The sequence below is a fragment of the Centrocercus urophasianus genome, unplaced genomic scaffold (genome assembly GCF_019232065.1).
Source record: "Centrocercus urophasianus isolate 14NV4802_14NV808 unplaced genomic scaffold, USGS_Curo_1.0 seq_34, whole genome shotgun sequence".
Lineage (NCBI taxonomy): Eukaryota > Metazoa > Chordata > Aves > Galliformes > Phasianidae > Centrocercus > Centrocercus urophasianus.
Genome location: NW_024884911.1, coordinates 6,471,699 through 6,497,160, shown reverse-complemented (window position 1 = coordinate 6,497,160; position 25,462 = coordinate 6,471,699). Strand labels below are relative to the sequence as shown.

At 52.2% G+C, this 25,462-nt stretch overlaps 1 protein-coding gene across 2 annotated transcripts in view; it reads right to left on the bottom strand.

Moving 5' to 3' along the window:
* The window catches only part of NACC2 (NACC family member 2), a 33,947-nt gene extending 10,967 nt beyond the window's left edge, over window positions 1–22,980 (bottom strand). The window contains exon 1 of one of the 2 annotated variants that reach the window (XM_042830966.1): window positions 22,925–22,980. The gene's annotated coding sequence lies outside the window, so the exon portion shown is untranslated. Of the gene's footprint in view, window positions 1–12; window positions 506–22,924 lie in introns of those variants that run through there. The other variant, XM_042830967.1, reaches the window with a different exon arrangement.
* Between the last annotated feature and the right edge of the window lie 2,482 nt (window positions 22,981–25,462).

The following is a 25,462-nucleotide window of genomic DNA, read 5'->3' as shown; positions in this document are numbered from 1 at the left end:
TCAAGCTCTTACCAAGTCAAATCTCCACGGCAGTGCATAGCATCTAAATGAATAGGCCGGATGCAGATTAACATTCAGGCTGCTCTCTGCGATGAATAGAGCCCTTTGATTAGGGACCTGAAGTAAATGCCAGTTTCAAACCGAAGCTTTAAAAACAGAGAAATATCAGTGCCAGAGGAATGCTCTCAGTGTTGGTACAAGACAGACTTTTGATGAGTCACTGCAATGCAAACAAAGATGGCAGAAATACTGTACTGTATGCTGATGAAATGCTTAGTGGTGCCACGGCAACTGAGACAGGTTTTAAATTTATAGTGCAGTTTTGCATATGAATTACGCTGTAAACTGCCTCCCCTGCCATCTAGTACATCCAGAGTGTCAAAGCATTTAAACTATTCCAAACAGTCTGCAGCGCTGGCACTGCTGCTGGTGACTCCTCGAGCTGGGGAAGGGGCGGTGAGCCCAGCATCCCACAGCCAGCATTCCCACACTGAGCCCCACACTGATCTCAGCATCCCCACACTGCACCCAGCACCTGCATCCCTATCTCCTGTACCCCAGCATCTCCACACTGAGCCCAGCACCTTGCAGCCAGCATCCCCAAACAGAGCCCCGCACTGAGCCACAGCAACCTGCACCCCAGCATCCCCACACTGAGCCCCCAGCATCCCACACCCCAGTATCTCCACTCCGAGCCCCAGCACCCCACACCCCAGCATCCCTACACCGAGCCCCAGCATCCTGCAGCCCAATACCCCACACAGCAGCACCCCGAGCCCATTTATCCCACACCGGGTCCCAGCAGCTCTGCACCCCACACCACCCCAGTGCCACCACCCCAAAGGGACAGCCCGGGTCAGTGTGAAATAAAGGTGCTCTGTGGGCAGCCACAGGCATGATCCACCTCCCTCTCACCCCCCCCCCTCCCATAACATACAAGAAAGCCTTTCAAATGCAGGAAAAATGTTTACCCCTTGGGGAAAGCTTCTTTCAGTCTGTGGCTGAATCCACTAAAAGCAAATCCATTTGCTTAAGTAATGAAATCCTAGTCACATTGTCTCCTGGATTCAGATTTTAAATTACCTTCGCGTTTATTGAGCATGTTTGGTGCTATTTTCTGGGAAAGAGGGTGGGGCCTTACTTTGCTTACTTATCTCTCTACCCAGAGCGTTTTTATTCCGATTACTGCCCTAGGATTTGTTTCCATGGCCCTGCTCAGATGGTCGCAGGCAGGGAAAAATCAGGAGATTAAAGGCCATGGCACTCTTAGACAAGGATGGGATGGGGAGAATGGACACGGGCTGCAGAGCTCGCGCTCAACCCCTCTCCATTTTTGCACACATGACTCCACACCTCCTGCCCTGGTGCCTATTTGGTGCATTAAGTTCTGCCCCAGTGACTGCGTGGGGCGTTAAGTTCTGCTCTGTAGAATGGCAGCGAGCTGCTGCTGCACACCCAGCTGTCCTCACCGCACTCAGAGCACAGAGCTGTGGGTACCAGTGCGCCCTCAGCACCAGGAGGCACCGATGGGGTTCCCATGTGCCACACAGCGGGGTCACAACTGGTCGAATAGACAGGAATTGTTCACATTGCTTAGAATTTGCTCTGCAAACAACCACGTCTCAAAAAGTCACCAAAACCGAGCCGGTTTCTGGATACGCTACCCAGGATTGCAGGCAAATCCCAGTGAGCTTTTGAAAGCCCAAATGACTCCGAGAGGAGCCCAGCGCTGTTTTTTTGTTCCCTTCTCTTTTCCATCACCTGCCTATGGCAGGACTATTGGTAGCCAAATAAATATGGCCTAAAGACAAGCAGAGCCTGTTCCCCGTCGCACCTCCCATCCCTACAACCAACAGCCACAAGTCAGCACCATGACCAGACCACGGATGCAACACGAGTGATAATGTCTAACTTCAAAAACACCTCTTTTCTTTTTTTTCCTCCTTTTTTGGGGGGCAAAACAGCACCAAACTGACTGGGAGCACCACTCCCACCAAACAACAAGCGAGTGGCTCCTTGCCAACACGAAACCTTGGGCAAAACCCGATTCCATCCGAACACCCCATAAGTGTTTAAGAATCATGCGAGGTACGCGACAACCAAAGTAAGACATCGCTTTGTTTTCCAATGGAAGCCTCTTATCTGAGCTCTGATACAGGCCAGGAGAAACGGTGCATCTCTGCATGGTCCCAAGAAGTCACAGCCTTTGTCACAAGGAGCTCATCAACATTTCAGTGCAGTGCTGTGAGCTCTCAGGTTCTGTGCAGGATCGCTCGGCCCTGAAGAATTTCTCTTCTCTGAGGCCTGAGAGGTCGGGGTGAACCAATGGCAAAGAGAAAGGCATCGATCCGGAATACGATGCTGGCATCAGAGCTCCCATGGGAGTAATCAGAAATAATTAGATAATTCATTTAAATCATCTTTTCCTTAGCCAGCCTACAATGAGATCTGGAGATTTCATCACCACCACCAACAGAAAAAGCTCAAAGAGCCTAAAAAAGGCAGAAGAGCCCTACAAAGGGTCCCTGCCCTATCTCCCCATAGGCCACAGAGCACTCGTGGCACAACAGAGTGGTGAAGCTGTGTCCCTGGGAGCCCGGCAGTAACAGGAACCCCTCTTTTCTTCTGCAGAGGTTAAGAGGGAGGGAAAATAAAATAAAATTAAAAAAAAAGTAATGTAAAGAATATGCCATCCTTGGGCTTCAGGCTGCGGGGCTGGAGCTGGGAGGTGCTGTAGCACCAGGATTCCCCATGGGGATGCTCAGCGCCAGCCTGGCTGCAGCTGCAGGGCTGGGGCCGCATCCCCCCTTGTAACGACAGGATGGGAAGGGAACGGGTCAAACAAAGTGCCTGCGCCGGGCATGGGCTGCCAGCCGAGGGCCGGGTGGGGAGCAGCTGTGCTGCAGCACCGCAATCACAGCCCTGCAGTGAGAGCAGCGAGCGGGGAGCAGCGCCGAGCCCCGAGCCCCGCAGCAGCGAGAGGCTGCTGGCTTAGCGAGGCAAAACGCACAGCTGGGCGAGGAGCACCGTGCACAGAGCAGGCTGGAAGGCAGCACGGGAAGCAGAGCAGTGCTAGTGGCAGCGGCGGCACACAGCTCGCAATGCCCGCAGCTCCGCGCTGCTGCAAGGTGAGTGGCAGCGCCGGGTCACCCCTCCGGGCAGCTCCCACCTCGCTGTGCCACCGCCGGCACCGTCCACTCCTTCGTTGTTTGTTTTTCTTTTTTTTCCCATCGCTGTTTTAAAGTGCTCTCAAGCAAGGACATGCAAGAATAGAAAAAGCAACAAGGAATTATTATTTTTTTTCTTTTTTCTTTTTGCAGCTTGCTACAGGGAAAGGGGTAAAGGAGAGGCAGGGATGGGAAATCAAACTATCCTGCAGAATTCGGGGCTGTTCCAACCTAACAAAGCAGCTGGGTGACCCCGAGGAGCAGCAGAAAGCACCCGGAGCCCCTCCGCCTCTGCTGCAGCACGCGCCTCCTGCATCCATCCCAAGGCAGCCCGCAGTAACGCAGCAGAAAACCAAGTGTCATGCTGAATTGCATTCTCCTCGCACACAACAGCCGAGCGGCAGCACCTAACATGCATGGCTCAGCCCTGCCGCCACGCCACGCCGGAATGGAGAGCCTTAAAATAAGGTAAATATCTTAAAAGGTCAATTAGAAAAGCTTACAGCACAGCAGCGCCGCTCCTTGCGAGAGCTCATTACCTAGTATGGTGGAGCTGCTGCCTGCTGGGTTTTTTTTTTTTTTCTTGTGCAAGTTAGTCTGTGAGTCAGCAGTAACACACATGAGGACATCAGGAATACTGCCGAGTTCTGATGCAATGGAGGTTGTAAAAAAAAAAAAAAAAAGAAAAGTCGTGCTCCGTTTGGACAGGAGCCGATAATTCCATTGCTTTACTTTTCAATTACTGCACAGCCTACCGCCACCAAACTGCAGAGGGGAGGGAAACTTTGCTTCCATTTCTGCCTCCGATTAATGACTTTCGCCTGCAGATTTGTCTCCTTGCTTTAAAAAGGAAAAGCAGTCGGGATGATGTCATTAACCCTTTGAGGGCAGTGCGTCTCTGCAGCTCCGGAGCTTCTGGAGGAATTTTAGCATCAGGGAACGACGCTGCCAAAAAGTTCTGGCGAAGGAAAATGTTTCTACATTAAACTTTTAGTGCTCTCTAAAGTGAAGCTACAATTGCATCTGAGCTTGATCCTTAATGGAAAGATCAGCTTGCAGATAAGGAAGGTGCACTCTGCGGGGCTGGAGGTGCCTGAAGGGCGGTCCCAGCCCCTCGCCCCACTGCAGTCCCACAGCACTGCGTGAACCCACAGCCCCTGAGCAGACACATGAAGTTTGCACAGCGGAGCCAATGCCAGCCTTCCATAGAATCACAGAGGTCACGGACCCCCAAGCCCACTCCCAACCCACCACACCACCCCTGGTCAGCCTATGCTGTGCTGACCATTCCTTCTGAGGAGCACTGCTCCCTGACAGCCAACCCGAGCCTCCCCTGGCACACCACGGGCCATCACCTCTCATCCCATCGCTGTCACCTGGGAGCAGAGGCCGGCCCCAACTCACCACGACCTCCTTCCAGGAGCTGTAGGATAGATGAGGTCTCCCCTGAAGCCCATCTCCTCCACACTGACTCAGCCCAGATCCTTCAGCCGCTCCCCACAGCGCTGTGCTCCGACCCATCGCAGCCCCTGCCCACCTCTGGACACATTTGGGGCCCCAGTGTGTTTCTGGCAGCAAGGGGCCCAGCACTGAACACAGCACTGCAGGTGCACAGCAATGATCACCTCCTGCTGTCTGCACTTCTTCTGACACCAGTCAGGATGCTGCTGGCTCCTCGGCCACCCTGGCACACTGCTGGCTCATGTTCATGTGATGCTGCAGATGGAACTGAGCCTAATGCCAACGAGCACACGTCAGCCCATCAACAGGACGTACAATTAACGATTACGGATAAATGATCCAGCCGATCACAAGTCGATTCCAAATCCCTATTTGGTTTATTGGTTGTTTTTTCTACCTGTGGCCACAAGCACCAACAAATCCTTCTTTTCTTCGATGCACAAGCATAAAGCTATCTGTGGCTGTTACAGGAGGAGGATCCCCGGCCCCACAGGCCAGCAGCCTCACATGCTGAGCCCAGCGCTGTGCTGGGCAGTGCGGGACGCTGCATACAGATGAACTGAGTTTTAAAGGACAAAAAGCCCTGGCAGCAGCTCCTGGGCCAAACTCTCACGTGCCAAACTTCCCAACTGCTGCAGCGCAGCTCGACGGCATTTCAAAAGAATTCCTGCTCTGTTTTGAATACTGCTGACAATCTTCTCTGTCAAAATTTGTAATTTAAATCCCTCGGAGGCGAGAAGCACACTGCTCCTCGGGGCATTCCCTGCTCCCCATATACAACACACTGCATCCCACAGCCCATCCCCTGCACCCTCAGTGCGTCCCGCTGCACACGCAGCCCCATTTGAAGCCACACAGCCCCACTGCCCAGCCCCACACCGCCCAGAACGCAAGACCGCTCTCCACGCGACTTCAGATGTGTCAACAAACCCAAAATAATGCTATGTAAATAGGTCTAAGCAGCGAGAACAGCAAGATCTCTTCCCTCGGGCTCGCAGTCATAGGAAGCCGCTCCATTTTGGCACGTGAGACACGTTGAAGATTCCCTGCTGGTGCTGCAGAGCACCTTGAAAGGTCGATGATGGCACTGCAGCAGGTGGTGTGGACTGACCTGCAGAGAAGGGAACCTGGCCTGCACCCTTACCAACTCCTTCAAGGCAGTGGTACTTTGTAACGTGCTCTGATCTTTAATATTCATAGCTTGCTCCATTTGCATATCATGCCATAAATAGTTGAAGCAGAGGTAAAACACAAAGCGCTCTACTTGCATTTCTAATTATGCCTAAAATCAAATGTAAATCACAACACAGCCAAGACAGAAGATATTAAATTTGCTGCTTCTCCATTAAAACATTAAAAAAAAAAAAAAAGAAAGAATGAAAATCAACCCCAAAGCAATTATTTTTTAACAAGAACATCCAAAAGGCTTTCTAAGCAGGTGCAGCCGGATGACTATTCTAGGAGCAGGGTCCCCACCAGCAGCCTGCAGCCAAACCTGCACCAACACCACAGCTGTGAGCTCAACTGCAGGCTTTGGAAAACAAAAGCAGGTCTCAGGGAAACCTTACCCATGAAGGGGTGAGCCTGAAGGATGGGCTCAGCTGTCACAGTGCCCAGCTGGGACCTCCCCAGCACATCCAGCTCCGTGCACAGAGGAGATGCTGGAGGTGATTCCCACACCGCTGCCTATGGGGCCAACCCACTCAGGTCTTCCCAGCTCCCAGAACCACACACCCCACATGCTGCATGTATCCAGCACTGCTGTGCTCTGCCCCACTCCTGCCCTGCACCACCACCCCATTGCTGGAGGGCTCCCAGCCCTTTGCCAGCCCAGCAACCAGCGCTGCTCCCTCCCCTGCCGTACTGCCTGCTCAACGCAAACACTGCGTGTGTGCCATTACCCAGCAAATGCATCTTTTCTGCAGCATCTACCTCCAAAGAATTCCAGAGAGGTAATTACATTTAACCCCAAAAGGTGAGTGTTTACTCCCTTTTCCCAGTTAATGCAGCTGGCATGGAGGGAGAAGTGAAAGTGAGCCGCTCAGCGCGCAGAGCTTTCCTTTTGCTGTTCATATGTACCCTGGCATTTTGCCCAGACCTATTTTTAAGCCCATTTACTAGAAATCCCACAAATTAAAGGAAATACGGATAATGTTGTAAGAATCCTTTGGGCCAAATAAAAGCTACACATAATTTTCCTTGTGCATCAGACTAAGATCCTTAACCACAAAAACCAGATTTCCCCAAAGCTCTTTTGCAACAGCGAGAGAATCTTGTTTTGTAAAAGTTGCTTTGATTCACGGCAGGATTACATGATAGCAGCACTAAACTTCCCCCTGCTGCTCCCCCTGTCCTGTCCCTGCATGGAGTGCACCATGGAAAGATGGCACTGGGTCAGGGCATGGGGACAGGTGTGGGGATGGGGCTCAAGGATGGTGCCACCGGGATGCCCCAGGTCCTCTCTGCCAGCATCCCTGCCATCCTGCCTTTGAGATGCAGGAGCAGCTCAGGGTCGAGCAGGAAAGGTGCTGGTGGGAGAATGGGAGATGGTCAGATTTGTGGTTTCCAGGATATAAGGGCACTTCAAAAATAGCCATCTTATGCAAAAAACAACAAAATCCTATGCCCTGTATGCTTGTATACGTGTAATTGTGCAGTTATCTTAGGTGAGCAGAAGGAGCAATGCAGAGACAAGGAAGGGATCCTTCTGCAGGCAGTCCCAGTGCTGCAGGATGGTGCTGTTGGGGCTGGGGGTCCCTCCTTGCCCCTCCTTATCCCCCCCCCATGCACACAAACAGAACTGCTATGGCAAAGGCACTGCCCATGCCTTCAGCAGGCAGCAGTGAGGCAAGAAGCAACGAGCAAGTTTCCCAGCCTGGGGCTGGGACAGAGGCAGTCAGATTTGTGCAGGCCCCAGGGAGGGACTTCAGCTGGAGCAAAGCACAGGTGTAACAAGCAAACGAGATTAAAAGAGCAACCAGCAACCAGGCAGGTTTCAACACAATTCCTAACACAAGCACTGGCACGGGGCACCCAGAGAGGTGATGGTTCCCCATCCCTGCAGACACCTGAGGTCAGTGTACAGGGCTCTGAGCACCTGGTGGAGCTATGGGTGTCACTGTGCATTGCAGGGAGTGGGTCCAGATGGCCTCTAAGGGTCCCTTCCAACTCAAATGACTCTATGGATCTAAGCAGAAGCAGCCTCCAGCCATACCAACCCTATGAGGTGAAGCTGTCCCTTCTAAACCTGCCCCTCTTTTTGCTCTTGGTCATCCCCAGCACTGGAAACATCCGCCTCGCAAACACTTCAGCCTCCTTTCAAAGAGAAAAATAAAAATAATGCATGGCAATAAACCCTCTTCTTCCACAGACTGCACCAAACTGAGCAGTTAAACACCCAACTTTGGGAACTTTTCCAAGATTTATATGTTTTGCATGAAAAGCAAATGGTTTTTTCCTGCCTGGGAAAATATTGAAGAGCTACATTCAGGAAGCCAAACGCCTGCACTGGTGCCTGGTGCTGCACCTCAGATGGAGCCCCAGGGCTGGGCTGACCCCTCTGGCCTTGCTCCCTGCCTCACCACACAGCTGAGCACTTGGCACCTTCTGCTTTTTGCAGCAACGTGGTGAGCGATTTCTATTTTTTTTTTTTTTTTCCCCATTTCTTCCTATATTTTGAAAATCTTTCTGACCAGTTAGACCAGAACCATCCCAATTGCAAAATCCAGGAAATGTGCCGCAACGCTCTGCAATACTTGCGAGGCAATTAGCCAGAAACCTCAAACAAATAAGTTGGGTTGTTTTTTTTTTTGCTACACCATGCTAACCACCAAGTATTAACCCACTGCTCAGGGAACAACATCTGCAGCAATCACTTCCTAACTTAGGAGCAGAGAGAGCTGCTGCAGCACCTCCCATCCACGGCTCCAACACGGCCAAGGCCACTCCATGGGCAGAGCGCACGGCTCCATGGACACACAGCATTGAAACTGGGATCACTGCAGTTTGGCTTCTGTGAGACCCTGCTGCCTCAGAAATAAATCACAGCACGGGGCAGGACAACTCCTGGGCTGGGAAGGAGAAAGAAGCCTCTGAGCAATACAGCAGCAGGCTCGGTTCGGTTTCAAACATCTGCATTCACACACAGTTTTGTTTCGTTGTTGTTGTTGGTTTTTTTTCCCCATGGGAAGATGTCAGAATACAAGAAAAATATAAGAAAAAGTCAGGTTTGTGATTCACTATAGGAAACAGCTTCCACCTGCAGATACACCAAGGCAAAGCACGGCCGCACAGCACCGCACAGCCTGCACCCATCGGCGCTGCAACACCTTTCCTTATTGCAGAGTGAAACAGCAACCAGGGCTCCGTGTTATTTATTATAACTCATTCCTTCTCCTTGCCTCTCCCTTTCCCCCATCCTAAAAAGCCAATAAAATAAAACAAAGTGCTTCCTTTGGGGAGCGCGGCGGCAGTAACACCGCTGCCATCTGTTGCTGAGTGCTGGGGAGGAAGCGGAGCGCAGGGCTGAGAGTCAAAGGTCTGCATGGCTCTACTGAGAAAGGGAGCCCAGCATCAAACCCAGCAATGGGAGACGGTTCTGAACCACCTCCTGAATTTTTTAACGAGCTCTGGAGGTAAATATGTTAATTTGACTTCAATCACGGTTGAGGGGGAAGAAAAAAAAAAAAAAAAGCACAGTATATGAGTTGAGGGGATCGAGTCTTAAAACTATTCATGCATTGCTGCATATTTGATGCTCAGCAAATAAAGTTCCAAGGTTCTATAAGGAGAAATTATTCTGAGTAAGCAATAATGAGGCACGTGTTATATCGGGTGGATACTAATGGTAATCTATTATTAAAATGGAAGAGTTGCAGCAGCTCCATCTCGAGCACCTCGCTGTCCCCCCTCCCACTGCCCTCACTGCTCCGGGGTGTGCAGGCATCACAGAACAACGAGGTGCCCAGCTGGTGCCTGGTGACCCTGCTGAGCCCCACTGTGCCACGTGCTTTCCTCCCAGTGCCACCACCCAGCCTGCAGCCCAGCAGTGCCCAGGCCTCATCGCTCTGCCTGCCGTGTTGGTGTGTTACTGCTCCAGCACTGCTGACCCAAACTGCCACCGGGCCTTGGGACAGGCAGCCAGCAGGACCAGCACCCGCTCTGGTCCTGCTGGGCTTGGGGGGCTCTGCGGACCCCCACGCAGAGCTTGGGGATGCAGGATCCTATGTGGGTTTTGGCTCATTTTCCTCTTTCCTACATCCTGCAGACACCTTTCAGGAGGTGCCTTTGGGGGCTGCCACTGTGACCCCCACGTCCAGCAGTGGCCATGCTGGGGGCACTGCAGCCACCGTACTGCACCCAACCCCACGTGGGCGCAGGGCACACAGACCCTCGGAGGGAAACAATCCCATTGCTTCCCACGCAACACAAGATTACATTCTGGCTGTGTTTCAGAGAATATTACTCGTGTGCAGCAAAGTTATTTTTTAATGGAATTTTTAAGTAAGTTTAGCCCTGAAAGGCAACGCTCTGCACAAACCCAAGGATAAAGGAGCGTGCCACTGCTCTGCACCCAGGAACCCTCCCATGGAGCTCAGTCCCAGCAGCACAGCCCTCCTGCACTGCCCATCCATGCACCCAGCCTGTGGTGTTTGCTCCCAGAAGGAAAAGCAGAAGATGCTCTCCATAAGCAGACGATTTCAGCGGCTAATTTTACCATCGCTTATGGTCGGCTTTATGACTAAGATTTCATGCTGACTATATTAATCCTGTCAAATCTCAGAGTGAGAGAGGAATGATACTGTATATTTTATGGCTGCAATAACTTCTGAGCCATTAGACATGCATGCTGACATGAAAGTAATCAAATTGATTTTTTCCCCTATTACAATGAAGAACTTTGTGTGAGCAAATAGTCTCTCTGGCAGAGGAAGGAGAGCCCGAGAACCCTGTGCTCACTCAGGAAATTAAGAAATTGTCACAAAACGTTGTCCAAAAATGCGGCTACCCTGCACTGCTGTCACCAAAGCAGTGTGGCACATGCCTGTATTGAGCAACCAACCAACAAAAACAACACGGGGAATAACGCAAGGCTTCTGAAGCATCGCAAATGTTACAGCAATTGCAATTAATTGCTTTCCTGACATCAAAGGCTGCATACCCCCTGCAGCCCCATGCAGCAACAGCATCCTGAGCCCAGCGGGTCGGAGGGAGCTCCTGGGGGAGCCCCGTGGTGTGGGGGTATTGCTGGGCCACGCTGGGGTCCAGGACAGCGTTTCAAAATCACAGACTTTTTTTAACGTAGATAAGTCTTCAGTTTGAAATTTCACTTGCTCTGTGGTCGTCTTTTTTAACCCAGCTCCTAATTACATTTGGAACCCTTCCTTAACTACAGCAATTACCCGATGTTATAATGTGAAACCTTTCAGCCCTGCAGAACGCTGTGCCACCCGCAGTGCCACGCAGGCAGATCGGAGTGACAGCCCCCAGCTGGGGACAGCATCTCTGGGCCTTCGGGAGCAGCTGAAGCACCCACAGCAAAGCCCATCACACAGGTCAGCTGTAGGGCTGAGCCTGGCCCTGCATTTCCAGTGCCTGCAGCACAGATGCACTGAACACCCAACCTACACGGCCTCAGACAGGCGCTCGCTTTTGTCCCGTGGCCAGCAGTTATTTCTTTGACTTTCAGTGAGGATCTTAAGCTCTCAAACCTGATTACCTGCACGCTGCCATCTGCACAAGCACATGCAAGGCCTGCATTACGGCCCCAGTGAAGAGGTGTATGAGTTTATTTTAACACTTAATTGAAAAACAGAACGCTGTAGAAGCTCCCTGCCCAATAAGATACAGTTCTGGTTTTATGGGTTTTTTTGCTTGTTTGTTTTCTAAAGCAAAGAGATGCAGAACCAAACCCACAACCCTGTGCATTGCTGAAGCCAACTCCAGCTCCATGCACCTGCACTGAGCTCTCCCTGCTGTCTGCAGCACTGTGCCCCTCCTGCACTGCGGCCGTGCACACACGCACACACAAGGCTTTCATGCACACACTAACCACGCTTTGGATGACTTCTTAATTCAGCTTACCTCCAATTTCAGACGAAGAGCCTTTCCCCCAGCGCAAGCTGCCAGCAGCACAGACCCACACACGCACCCACCTGAACGCACTTCGTTACCAGCTCCTCTAATTCTCCCCTTCCCAAAACGAAGTGAGGGCAGCCCAGCCTGCTGTCCTGCACCCGGTGCCACCTGAGCGCTCGCAGCCTCCCGGCACAGAATGGGATTATTTGTGCATTCTGCAACACACAGAATGGGGCCCCGCGGCCAAAACGCTGTAACTGTATTCCCCAGCGCCCAACCGGTCTGGCCACAGCCTCCCCTCTCAGAACACAAGTGTGCTATTCACCACAGGGCCCCCTCGGCCCAATTGTGCCCAAATTATGCTTTAAAGTTATCAGACAAAACACCCCAACCCATCGCTTGGCCAAGGTAGACGAGGTCTCCCGGGAGAGAAGACGAACAATATCAATGAGTTTCTCATGACCTTACGGAGATTGCCATGACAACACAGTTTCAATCCTCCAAACATGGATATATTCATTTGCACCAGTGTGATTGAGAGTAATTAGAGCGAGGTTCTGCACGCTGGGGGGACGGGGAGCCACGGAGCGGCCGCGCACGGGAAGAGCTCACATTGAAATGGAAAGGAGGAAACCCGCAACGCTCTTTAGAGCCGGGTGACCTAATTCATTATAAGGAATGTCAGTTAGCAAACCTCTTAAATAAAACATTAAGCTGGAGGTAATTTGAAGCCTTGTGGATTTTGTTTTACTCAATTATTTTCTAATGCTTCGTGTTGAAGAATAAATATGCAGAAATATTAAAAAATAAAATAAAATACCCACGGTTTCATTTCATTCTTTTACAAAAGAAATGAAGATGTTCCCTCTAAAACAAAACACCCTCCGCCACGCCAGGTTTTTAATTAAAACTTTTCAGACCTACAGGACTCCTCAAGGTTGCAAGCCTGCTTGCCTTTTGCTGGGCTGTGCCACCCCAACCCAAGGAGCTTTTCTCCTGCCAGCAGTGCCAGGACAAGGCAGGGTGCTGCCCAGCCTCCGTTCACAGCCTTTGCCCACAGAGAAGGAAAAGCAGCCATTTGTATGCAGGAGTGCTGTTCCATTCTCAAGCTGCTGCAGTTTGGGGGAGCAAACTTCTCTCTGCCCTCTATGGGCATATGGCTGTGGGTACAGGCATGGCACAGCCCTGGCAGTTGCTTGGTGGCCAACAGCAGCAAGGCTGCGATTTGAGAAGATGGGCAGCTCCCACACCAGTCTAAAAGCACCAGGGGAATGCTGGAAAGCAGAAACAAATGGCCTGGTGTGCCAGGTTGGCCTGCAGACCCTACAAACACCCAGCTCGTGCACGATGGCAGAGGGTGTGCAGGAAATTCCTGCAGCTCCCATCATTCCTCAGCCTGCACCCCGAGCTGAGCGAGCACGTGCAGCCATCCCAGCTGGGAGCAGGGAAGGCTGGACGCTCTTTGACGTGCATTTGGCAGCAGTACTGTTTTTCGCAAGGGGACAGCAGGAAGAGGTTTGCAGGAACACGCTCAGCAGAGCTCCTCCACCAAAGGGAAACCTCCAGGAAAGAAAAACCCAGAAATCACACACTGCTTCCTGCCGCCGCGGTTACAGCGCGACACCTCGCCGCTCCCATTCACCATCACAAACAGCACCTCCGAAAGCACGCCGTCCTTCCTCCATTACCACCATGTGGGCAGCAGGGCTCAGCAGGGCCGTGGCACAGCACGGGGCAGTGGGGCTGTCCCAGCCAGCAGCACGTCCTGCTCGGATCCCATGCACTGCAGCACAGCATCACCAAGGATTCGCATCCGTTACCAGCGGGGAAAGCCTGCAGCTAGAGGTGGAGCCAGGCAGTGCCCCAGCACCCGGTCTAAGTTGCCTGATGAATGCTAACTACAGCTCGCAGCTGATTTATCTCATTTGGTTTGATTTTAAAATATTGAGTTATCTAACCAGACGCAAAAAATAGTCTGAACGTTCTGCACGCCGCTGAACGCTCGCTCTGCCATTTCACAAGGCTATAATTCAATCCGTACCTCCGAATGGGAACGACCTTTCTCAATCGCATTTGTATTGAGAAATACCTACATTTGAGGACAAAGGACACAGTTTTTCAAAATGACCAGAAGTGTCCCCAAAAATTGGGGTTCTGCAAGGAATGGCCCTCTTCTAAACTCACTGCTATCCACAGCCTGTGAATATTTCAGTCACTGAAGCTGGTTACAATATTTATTAGGATCTATTTCGGTCAATCCATCTGTGGTAAGAGCAGAATGTCTGACACCAGCAGGGTCTGCGTTCTGTATCAGGAGGAGCATTTTGATACCATCAGTTTCTAAAAAAAAAAAAAGAAAAAAAAAAAAGGAGGAGGGATGGAGTTGGTGTAAATTCCCCATGACTTCAGCAGGGCTGGGATGTCCTGCAGGAATGTGCTGATGCTCAGGAACACAGAGCAGGCAGGGCTGGGGCAGCACAGGGCAGAATGGGACGCATCCCAGTGCCATCCCCTGGTGCCAGCACCCAGGATCCTCACGCTGCCACAGCAATAAGCACTGATTACGGAGCCACGAATGTGGATTTTGGGAGGTCAGAGCTGTGTATCATTGGATTGGTCTGATGCCCACCTGTAACCCCTGGGCAATGGGTCGCCAGTTGCCACCACCCTGAGCACAACAGCTGTCCTCTATTCCTGCACCCAGGAGGTATGAGGTCGTCCCCCCCCCCCCCAAACAGCCCAGCCCTGATTTTAAAATTCATCTTTTATCAGCTTGAGTCGAGAAAACCCAGCAGAAAGGCACAAATGGATTGCGCTAGTAAGCAGAAAAACTGTTACATCTTCTGAATGTAATTTTGCCAAAAGCTTCTGCACAATTTTTTTTTGTCACGCTTTGCATTATGAAGGAAATTTCTTTTTAGAAGAACAGGAGAGCGATTTGCATAATATTCTTTGCAAGTTAATATCAGCCTCTGATAATGATCTCTGCATAATGCAAAAACGTTTGAGAAGACTGTTACAACACTAAGTAATCATATTTTAAATTATGTTTCCCTTTATAGAAAGGTGTTGCAAAAACACACAGACATGAAATCTGTCTGTTGAAGTCCTAAGAACCACCTGACCATCTTCCCACTATTCTACTGTTACATATTGCAACACCGCCTTTCAAAATCTTACAAAACAAATTACGCTGCAACAGTCTGGCTTCACAGAAGGCAGAGCTTTTTCCTGCGCCGATGCTACAGCACATTAGATTTCACAAGAGCTTCTGATGTACTGCGCGAGCAGAGCAAGGCTCCGCAAATTGAGCTGTAACACAATTAGGCACGGCACATCAGCGCGCTGCTCCTCGCGCTGTGCCAACGTGGGGCTGGGGACGGCCACCAGGCTGGGGCAGCCACCCAGCTGTAGGGCTGTGCGTGCAGAGCCAGCAGCAGGCGTGCTGCTGGTGGCAATGGGTGCAAGGAGGATGGGGCTGAGAGGGAGCTGCGCGCACCGCGTGCCCAGCAGCAGCTCCTGGATGTGGGCACGGAGCGCTTCCCTCCGCCGGCATCCGATGGGGGATGTGGGTGGGAGATAATGCACTCCTGTATTAAATGCTTAATATGCTGCTCAGCCTTACCAACCGCATCGCAGCGGTTTGAACCCGAGCTAACCTTCCCCAAACTAAAAGGAAGAGGCAGAGTTCAAGCTGGTTCTTGGGACAGGCCTAGCACAAGGCAATGAAACCAGAGGTGGGATGCACGGCACTGAAAGCTGCCACGCTACGCCAACGCTGCCGTGCCCCTGAAGGAGCCCCAGGCGCTGCCCGTAGCAACTCTAGGAGTGCAGCAGGCAGTGCCAGCACAGCCCGTGTCCCCAGCACCATGCCAGGCACTGAGGGTTTGCTGGTTTTCTTATTTTGCTACCCACAAAACAAGAGCCCAGCAAGTGAACACAGACGTGTATCAGCACAGTGAAGAGAGATTATCCCCCTTGGGTGAGCAGAGCGGGCTCCCACAGCAGCTGTGTGCCCTGGCCTCAGTACAGACCTCCCAGTGGGGACCTGTAGGGACTGCACAGCTTTGGGACACTGAAAGGCACATTGAGGCTGCAGCTGAGCACCCCACACTCCTCCCCACAGCTCTGCCCAGCAGCCCTCAGGAGTAAAGCACTACGAATCCCTCTGCATGGATCTGCAGGCAGCCCACGTGCCAAAATCAGCATGGTGGTCTGGGGATGAGAGCCACCAGTGCTGTGAGCCTGGAGTGCAACACAGAGCAGAGAGGCCTTCCTTTCAGTGCCAGCACTGGGGGACATGGGGGGCAGCTCTGTTCTTTCCCTCTCCTGGGCCTAGGACTGCCCACACATCATCACAGTGAGCTTCCAACAGTGCTGCCTTTGTTCCCAGCCTGCACACACCGGCACTGCTCCGAGGTGGGAGAGAGCACAGGAAACCCAAGGAGAAAGGGGCCACAGCGTGTCAGCCACAGACATCACCCATCCCCATGGATGTCACCACGGGCGCTGTGAGGGGAAGGCAGGGACAGGGATCAGACAGAGGTTCTTAAGCTCTAAATTCAGGCTGTGTCTAAACACTTGGCACAATCCAGCAGCATTATACATTTTGGTATTTACCCACTTGAAGAGCAAATACGACACTGAAGATCTAGGCTTTGCTGCATGTGAGCGGTGAGCACAGATCTGAAGACAGCGCCAACTCAGCCCCAAGGAGCTGCCACCATCCCTCCGAGCCCTGCAGAAGCCTCAGCTTCCAAACTCCTGTTTAGCCTTCCTGAGTCCCTGCTGGCAGCACAAGCACGAGCTGGGCTGCTGCTCCACTCCCCTCGGCCTCCCGCCAGCTCCTGCATCAGGATGTGCTCATCCTCTGACTTCAGAGCTGCATTACTGCCTCATTAAGCAGCACACCCATCCCATCACCAAGCCAATACCCCCTCGTCCCATACCAAGAACCACAATTTTCACCGAAGGACCGGCGCTCCCAAACTTCTGCAGCATCCCACGAAAGATGTGGGAGAAAACATACAGAATCCTTCAGAAGGAGGCATCCAGAAACCCAGCACGGCTCGGGCTGAGCAGCACAGAGTGTTCTAGATGGTCTGAAGGCTTGGCAGGGCTCGAGCGGCCCCGCACAGCCCACAGTCCTGCAGAAGTCATGGCACGGTTCCTAGGAGCTGTCTGATGAGTCAAGAAGTCCTGTTGTTCCACTCGCTGCACAGCCTGTGAATTAGCCAACCCTTCTCTTTAGCCTGCCCCGGAGCTCGGGGTGCTCTGGGCCCCATCCAAATGTTGTGTAAGCTGCTGAAAATCTATTTTAAAAAAATAATAATAATCACTTAATCTCCAGAAACACTACTTTGGAGGAAGGAAAGGAGGAAAGATGAGGCTGTGACTGCAAAGAGTTATCTGCTCTTCTCCTGCCTTTGTGCACATGCAGCAGCTTCATCTCCATGGACACCCCCCAGAGCAAAGCCAGCTTTCCAGCTTCTACTTTCCAAACTGCTTCTCCCCCTCCCTTCTTTCCTTCCCCCTCTCTTTCTAAATTCAATTATAGCACAGCTCTCTCAGCAGGGGTCAGTGTGGAATAAGAATCGCCAGAGTTAATGGACATAAGACCAAAAAAAGATTAATGCCTAAATGGTTTCAAAAGTTGTATGATGCAGATTTCATTAACATTTTAATTGTAATGTATCTTTTTAATCTTCTTTCGCACTAATGGTTTTATAGGCTTCAAAAAAGAACAAAACTGCTGACAACAAAAATATCAACACACCAAAATTAACAGACGGGACTCAGGGCTGTAATGGGAGATGAATGAAAGGCAGAAAACTGTGCTAATGATGCATTAAGAGTAGAAATTGTACTTAGACAAGTGTCAAAATTTCCGCCCTACCATCGCACGGTGCAGCACACGGCTCCCATGGGGCTGAGCTCCAGCAGAGACCGGGGGCAGCACTACCAGTGCATGCACAGATTTATTAGGAAGGCGTGCTTTGCACACGGCAATTCATCTCATTTCTTCCTGGTGATGTACTGGAGCCAAGGGCTCAGAGAACAGCAGCAGAGTCTCTTCTCTCATCCCACCTTGCTGGCTTTGTCTCTTGCTTTGCACGCTCAGGTGCTGCGGCCACAGCAGCCTTCAGACATGGGAAAAATGTAATTATAATACCATGCAACATTCGTTCTTAAGCAGCAGACAATTAAACCCAGGTGGTGATGTTTCATTAAGCACAGGCATGTGTTTGTGCCCGTGTGCCAGGAGGGGGACGCACAAAGGAGGAGGTGGCTGCAGAGCAGCAAGATGAAGTTCCCCACAACTTTTCTTTGCACAGAGCAGCGACCAAATGACACCCTGCAGCTACAGACACAACGCAAAACCTACAGCTGTACTTTGCAGCCTGTTCCTTGGGAGCTCCCTAAAGCCCGTGAGAAGGGATGAGATTAACCAGAGCGACATAACCAACTGCAAATCACAATAGGACTGAGTTTGTAATGAGAGCAACAAAAGGTGACACCACAGCACTCCTTGTTGCTCAGGCTTGCTGCTATGCAGGCTGCTCCAGCTGCTGCAGACTTGAGAAGCACCCCGGGGGACGCAGGGCAGGAAGAGCCTCCCTCTGTGGGTGCTTTGCACCACAGCCTGCAACCTCAGAGCAAAGCCCCTGACTGCCTCCCATGGTGTACATGCTCCCTCCTCACCTTCCCCCAGCACCTGGCCATTGCCTTCCACGTGGGGCGCCTTGAAATGCCAGCGGTGAATTTATGCATCCTAAACCTCTTCAAAGTGTAATCCCTCCAAAGCTTAGCACCCTGAAAGCACAACGGATGGAAACATTATCACCCCTTAATTTTGCCGTTGCCGTATCACCACTAAACAGCGCCTTTTACGACATCCCTGCAAGGAATTATGGCATTTCCAACCCCTGCTCTTGTTTTTCTAATGCCTCATATAATCGGAGCGTAAATGTTTGTCCTATGACAGCGAGAACTGGCATGTAAAATATGTGCCCCCACACAATATATATAACCGAGGCTGCCATATGCTTCCCCAGTGGATATCATGATACAAACGCGCTCGTGGAGCCGCGCCAGCGCTGGCACAGGCACACAGGACCCTTTCCACACAAGTGTGCTGCCACCGAGCCCACGAGCCTGACGAAGCACCAGCACTGCTGCCCTTAACTCACAATTCTTTGCACACACCTCCCCTCGACCGGCCGCCAAAATTCTGCCTGCAGGCACCTGGGGATGGCAAACATCTGCTCTGCTCCCCGGATCGATAGATCCCAAAGAGCCCTGATTGCTACAGATTGGATGCTGCAAAGAAAGAGGATTTTCCTCCTCCTGCTTTCGCCCATGATTAATAGGTCCTGGTACCAGCTGGATTGCTGCAGGGTAGGCAGCGAGGTGAAGAGCCAGATCTCACCCCAGAGCCTATATAGGGGTGCCCCACAGAAATACAGAATGGCCTGGGTTGGAAGGGACCTCAAGGATCACATATCTCCAACCTCCTCGTCACAAGCAGGGCCACCAACCTCCCCATTTAATACCAGAGCAGGCTGCCCAGGGCCCCATCCAGCCTGGCCTTGAACACCTCCAGGGACAGACCTGGAGGCGGGCAGCCCCTCAGCACTGAGCACACAGCCATGAGCTGCCCGCCCCACTGACCTGGAGCACCCTGACAGCATGGGAGCAGCACCCATAGCAAACCATTGCATGGGGAAGAACAGCCTGCCCACTCCTGCCCAGCACTGATTGCCACCGCTTAGAAGTTTAGAAATATATATACATACATATATATATGTATATTTTCTTCTGGAAAGTATTTCCATTCGTGCAGCCTCCGCGTGCTGGTTTGGTGTTGGAGGGGAGTTAGTGGCTGCTGAAGCAGCAGCAGTGATTTCTCCCCCATCCACCCACCTACAGCAAAAAAAATGCACTGAAATATTTGCCTCCATCCACGGGAAAGGAAACACAAAAATGTCCCCGAGATGCAATTTTTTTTTGGTATTAGTTTTTAAAGTCTGATTTGGGGAAATCTCTAAAACACCCAGAGCAGGAGCACAGTGAGTGCTGGGAGCCCCGGGTGCCGTTCTGCCCAGCCCAGCCCGGCGTCCCTCCATCTGTCCATCTGTCCATCTGTCTGCCCGTCCGTCCCGCTGCCCTGAAGCCTCCACGTGGCGCAGGCGGTCCCGCAGGATGAGCATTATTACCTCTGTCCCCATTTAGGAGCAATCACATGACAAAAATGAGTGCAACACCGCGCAGCTGAGCGGTCCCAGGGGCTGCTTGGCCCTGCCCAGGACCCGGCCGTTCTAACAAGTTTTCCCTTCACAGCAGCATTTGTGGGTAAAAACGCTGCATGATTTAAAGGGGTTTTTTTTTGTTATTTGTGTGTGGGGTTTTTTTAGTTTTTTTTTTGTTTTTTTTTTTAATTTTCTGTTCTGCCTCCAAACATTTGCTTAAAAAACAAGTCGAACTTAAAAAAAAAAAATCGCTAATGAATCACAGTTCCTAGCAAATGAGCAATTGCAGTTGACACAATGAATTATGCCTGAAGCAAGCTGGGAAGCATATTTTGCAAATGATCTCATCCACAGGCAAACCTGGCATGACACTTGATTTGCTAAAAAAGACACAAAGGCTGTCAAAATTCCTGTCACTTCACAAATAAAGTCAGGTAGAGAAAACCAGCAGCCTCACCCTCCTCAGCATGCTTAACCTATTTCTCAATTTCTGCACTGACTTGATTAAAAAAAGCCCTGCACGACACACACCCTAGAGGTGTTTCCATCCCGAGGAGCAGCAGCTCAGCCCCAGTGGCAGTGAAGCTGTGGGTACAGGTGCTGGCAAAGCCGTGCTGGCTGCAGCAGGACGCAGCGCTCTGTGCCCATTTGGTGCTGTAGGAACTCGCCGTTCAGTTTAATTTCCTCCACGCTGAATGCTTGAATGAAATGAAAGAAAATGCAACTAGAACCAAAGAAATGTGGGAAGGAAGGAAAAGAAAAAAAAAAGAAGAAAAAAAAGCAATGACAGCACAGCTCTCTTTTCAGTTCTCTGCCCTTCAGCATCACCGGACCCATTCCTCCCAGCCCACTGCTACAAAGCTGCCCGGCTCACAAAACCTGGGCTAAATCCAAACGTGTGGCTGAAGCCTCATCCTAACCCCATTTTGTCAGGCCCGGGTATTTTTAAACACAGGCATTGTACCAAGCAGAGCAGCAGCACGGTCGCATCGCCGCTTCGCAGGGCTGTTTTGCTATGTTTATCCACAACCCAGTGGTTCCACACAATCCTTTACAAAGCGTGCTCCTATCGCATCCGAGCGCCGGGCACCAATTTAAGTGCTATTATGTCAATAAAGGCAGCTTTCAAATAAAGTCTGTATCTGCAGCGCGCGCAGCCCCGCGCCGGCCCTCCCGAAGGCCTGGCAGGGAAATCTGACTTTATAATAAGACGCTCTAAAATAAATATTTCCATTCCAGAACCAGAGGGTTTGCATCCTGACTCGGATGAGCACAGCCGGGTCCGGAGGTTTCTCTGCAGCAATTGCTCTGCAGTGCTGCAAACGGAGCGGCCATGGGGGAGCACAGGGCAGAGCCGGCCCTGATGGGGTGCGCTGGAACTCTGTGGGGTTCCAACACGTGAGGATTTTTCCTGCCAGGATCACTTTAAGCAGCCTACGCAAAGCTCAAGGAAAGCCTTCCAGGCTGTGGACCCAGTGGTGATTTTAGGGAGGCTGCGTTGGGCCATTCTGCAGCCCACCTGAATGTGAAGTGTGAGTTGTGCCACACTGCCTGCCCTTAACAGGATGGCCCAGGTTGGAAGAGACCTTAAGGATCATGAATCTCCAAATCCAGCCCCACCACAGCAGGGCCACCAACCTCCACATTTAATACCTGATCAGGCTGCCCAGGGCCCCATCCAACCTGGCCCTGAACCTTGACCTCCAGGGACAGGGCATCCACAGCCTTTCTGGGCAGCCTGTTCCAGCTCCTTTATGCCACATGCAGAGCACCTGGTTCTGCATTTATTGCAATCTGCTTTCTCTCCACCTAGCCAAAATATTTAGCAAGCGTTGGAAGTTTCCTTCTAGAGATTTCAGCCTGAGAAACCCCTTTAACATCCACATATCTCCATTTTAGTCCCACAGAGCCTTAATTCTAAGACCTCTACAGGAGAAGAAAGGAACGCGCGGTGCCCAGAGCTGCCTTCAGTGGACGTTGGAAGGACATCCACTCTCAGAAGGAGGAGGTCAGGATCCCTCATTATTTCATACGTGCTCCTTGCTGCAGATCAAACTGCTGTTACCTGCATTGCCCACACCTTGAGGTTATGTATGCTCTGTCCCATAAGTGACACACATCCAGCTAATAAGCAGTGCCCAGCTCACTTTCTTCCTTCAATCTGCAGGGACGGAGGGGTGGGGGTTCTCCAGCAGGAACCCCGGGGGCACACAGCTCTGAGAGCCCCCATGACACAGCCCTGCACTCCCTGGGAAGGCAGCAGGAATTCAGCTTTGTTTACTGCTTTCAGCTCCTACTACTGTTTAATATTTCAGCCGGGGAAGGTGCAGCAGTGTGCCAGCGCGTCAATAACGCAGGACACGAGGCAAATACTTGGCAGGCAAGGAGCACATCAAGCCGCCCGCAATCTCACAAATGCCTCCTGAAAGGAGGAAACACACAAGTGAATATTCAAATTAATGACCCAGCACGTAATGGAGACTTCGCTTTAAGTGATTCTGTACTTTGCCGCTAATACGTATGGGCGAGCCCGGCGCGGCGGAGCACACAATGTACCGCTGTCATTTTCTTTCCCTACAGCAGGGAAGATGTTTAGAGAAGTCCTTGACACAGCGAACGCACTTTAACTACCGCCCGCCGTAGATCGCCGCGCACCCCCGGCCCAGCACCGGGCACGGCTCCGGCTCGAACCCCCAGCCGGGGGAGCCGCGTGCGCCCGCCGACCGCCCCCACCCCCACCCCCTCGTCCCCTCCCTCTCCAGGCCTCCGGTTCCGTATCCCGGCCGCAAGGATGGGGAGAGGACACCGGGGAGGACACACCGGAGGGGGACGCGTTGCCGAGGGCGCAGTGCGGGGCGGGGGAGCAGCCGACTTAGCGCACGCCGCGTCCCGCAGAGTCCCCCGCAGCCCCGGTTCCGGCTCTCAGCCCCGGTTCCCACCCCGCAGCCCCCCGGGCACAGCGGCGCCCACCTGCGGGGCTCCGGCCCCATGGACGCGCGGCGCGGCGCTGCTCGGCCTAGCGGCGGTGCCGGCTGTGGCGGCGGTCCCGGCGGCGGCAGCAGGAAGTGATTCCAGCGGCTCCTCACATGGACTTTCCCTGACCTCGCCCAGCAGCGCCGGGCGCCGCAGACAGGCGGCCCCACCGGGCCGGCCCCGCCGCGGGGGGGGAAGGAGGAGGAGGTGGAGAAGGAGGGGGAGGAAGAGGAGGAGAGGGGCGGGGGAGGAGGAGGGACCACGGGCGGCCCGGCCGGGGGGCAGCGGGCGGCGGGCGGGGGAGCGGCTGCGAGCTCGGAGCGGGGCCGGGGGGCGCTTCTGGGTGGGAGAGAGCGGCATCAGCGCCCCGCTGCTACCAAGGGTCCGTTCGGAACATTGATGTAGAGGCAGAAACGGAAGGAGATAGATAGAAAAAAAGAAAAATCACCCAGGGAGGTGGAAACGGTCAGACTCAAAGCGCGCTGTGTCGGTGGCACGGAGCTGCTATGCGGAATGCCGCTGCGATGCGGAACCTGGCGCGTGTAGCAAAGGACAGAACGCAGCGCAGCAGCTCCGGCTCACGGGGGGCAGCGGGACCCGCCGAGCTCCGCGTCCTGGAGCCGCGCTCCCGAGCCCGACCTTCGCCCAGCCCCAGCCCGCAGCGCTGCCCCGGCCCCCCAGAGGAGACCCCGCGGGGTTCGGAGCTGCGGGAAGGGCACCGCGTCCCTCCCGATCCTCTGCACCATTCCCCCGCCGTCAGAAACCTGTGGAGCATCACACACAAAAGCGGGATTACCCGATGCGGCACTTGGGGAGGAGGGCGAATTTTCATTTCAAATGTTACTCCCCAGCCTAAAAAGCCTCGTTTTGCTTTCTCGTGTCTCTAAGCCCCAAATATTAAGATCGGTGAACCTATTTGCGCGATCAAAGCGAGCAGCGTTAGCCCCGTGTCTTCTAAATAAATTTCGAAGGGATAACAAGAGCCCCTTGAAAGTGTGAGCCTCTTTCTGTCTGCTTTGCATGCACGATTGTGTCAGAACTTCTTCGGATCTGGAAGTTTCTCTCCTCTCATGCATTCATCATTTTGAGGCTGCCTTAAAATCTGCGGAAAAATGTCCCCATATCTTAAAAACCAGCATCGGATGCTCAGAGCTGCTCAAGGCTGAGGAATTTCATTAGCACTCGACACTTTAAAAAACAGTGTCAGGTCAGGACAAACACATTTCCTCTGCTGTAAAAGATAAAATCTCTCTTTTTTTTTTCTTTTTTCTTTTTTCTGTTTTGAAGCGATGTATGAGAAATATGTCCCAAACTGCATTTGGACATAAAGCAACCGTGCTCTTATGAAGATGCTAACACCCCCTGCTCCTCTCCCTGTGCCTCGCTGAGGACCGTCAACCCTCCTGCACCTCCTCCATGCTCCAGCATGTTCCATCGTGTTCCAGCATGTTCCACGTGTTCCATGGGTGCAGTGGGGCTGCAGGGCCCATCAGCCATGGGATGTGTGCAGGGCATCCCACTGAAAGCAATGTGTGCTCACCTACAGCCCAGAGAGCATCCTGCTCCCCTCAGCCACGGACTTTTCAAACATGATCTGTGATGGAGAAAGGAACATTTCTTAAGCACCATTTGATGGCTTGCTATAGCTGCAGGGCCTGAGAAAACATGTTTATTTACTACTGTGCTGAATTTAACGCAAAAGATTGGTTCGGAGAGCAGAGGAGACAAAATAGGCAGCATTTTCCATAATGTCTGCAAAGTGATTTCAGGCTGACGAAAATGTTTTCTTTCTTTCTTTCTCTTCCCTGAGCTGCTTTTTTTTTTTTTTTTTTTAATCAAGCACTTCAAATTGAAGAACGGCTTGAGGGCTGAAAAAATCACTTGATAAAACACCCAGCACTTCCATTCGTGCAGGAGATGTGCTAAGTGAGAGCAGTGTGGCAAAGCAGCAGAGGCAAAACTGCAGGGCATGGCAGGACCACACCAGGAGCCACAGACTGCATGCCTCTGAACCACACTCCTCAGGCACGGTGAGGTAACATCACACCCATCCTCTGAACAAACCAGGGAAGGTGGATGCACTTTATGGACACGTGGCTTCCTGGCAAACCCCAGAAGGAAATGATCCACCGATGTGTCTGGTCTTCATCCCTCGCTGTGTGCTGCAGGGCCATCTCTGCACAGTGGAGCTGTGCCAGATCAGGAAGGGACCCTGGAAGTAATGCACAAGTTTGGAATTCTGCAGGAGAGCTGCTTTGTTAGACCTTCAGAGGGCTCTGAGAGCAGGAATGCTGCCTCATTCAGACACCTTGTTGCAGCTGGAACACACATTTTGTTTGGAGGCAGAAGTGTTATCTGCCTGTACCAATACACAGAACCAGTTCTTGTATTGTGCTGTGAACTGCGATGCAGGCTGGAAAGGAGAGAAAATCACCTGCTGCCAGGAACCTTCCCTGCATGGCACACGTAGCTGACACTCCAGTGTAATCGGTGCTCATATGAGAGGAGAGGGCACAACAGCTGTATTACAGCCGT